Source organism: Seriola lalandi, unplaced genomic scaffold (genome assembly GCF_002814215.2).
Source record: "Seriola lalandi dorsalis isolate HSWRI2012SDOR001 ecotype SW California unplaced genomic scaffold, Sedor1 jcf7180002009489, whole genome shotgun sequence".
Classification (NCBI taxonomy): domain Eukaryota; kingdom Metazoa; phylum Chordata; class Actinopteri; order Carangiformes; family Carangidae; genus Seriola; species Seriola lalandi.
The window spans coordinates 1-897 of NW_019480142.1; the positions used below are offsets into that span (position 1 = coordinate 1).

General features: G+C 58.0%; 1 pseudogene; it reads left to right on the forward strand.

The window, feature by feature from the left end:
- Nucleotides 1-3: 3 nt before the first annotated feature.
- Nucleotides 4-867, forward strand: LOC111673012 (forkhead box protein J1-A pseudogene; annotated as a pseudogene).
- The last annotated feature ends 30 nt before the right edge of the window (nucleotides 868-897 follow it).

Consider the following 897-nt stretch of genomic DNA (forward strand, 5'->3'; position numbering starts at 1 on the left):
GAGCCAGGGAAGGGGGGTTTCTGGAAGATTGACCCGCAGTACGCTGAGCGCCTCCTGAGTGGCGCTTACAAGAAGAGACGAATGCCGCCGGTCCAGATCAACCCGGCCCTGCAGAACAGGCTCAGGGTCAACCTCCAGCCCCAGTCCAGAGGCCCCTGCAACCTCACAGGAGGTCAGATCGGCCTGTGCATCAACCCGGAGTCGCAGCGGCTGCTCCAGGAGTTCGAAGAGGCAACCGGCGCAGACCAGAACTGGGACCCCCATCTGGCTGAGGGGACCATGCTGGGGTCCTGGCCAGTGGTCAGGGGAAGAGGCGGGCTCAAGAGGAAACAGTCGGTGGGCTCCAGAAATATCAAAGCCCCCCGGCGCTCCAGCTCCCCACTGCTCTCGGTGGATGAACATAAGGAGATCGGACCTCTGAAGGGCGACTTTGACTGGGATGCCCTGCTGGACTCAGCCCTCAGCGGGGAGCTCAGTTTGGAGGGAGGAGAACCACTGAGCCCCATCATGAAAGAGGAGGACCTGACAGTGCGGGGGACCCACATCTCCCCTGTTGAAGCCCCCGCAGGGACGGCGGATATCCATGTGTTGGTAGAGACCCAAAGGAGTAATGACGTGTCAGACTTTGATGAGGAGACCTTCCTCGCCACAGCCTTCCTGGAGAGCCCCTGGCCCGAAGAGGAGGAACAAGGCCGCAACGATTTCCTCTGTAGCTCCACCGTCAACCTGGACCAGCTGTTTGACCTTGGAGACTCATTAAGTGGAGACCCCAGCACCCGGATTGACACCCTCCTTTGAGGAATAGTTGCCTCCCAGGTTCCCTTTCACACAAAAACCCTAAAAACCCTTCACATTGCGACTGGGGAATAACAGACTTTTTTTTTTTTTTTTTTTTTT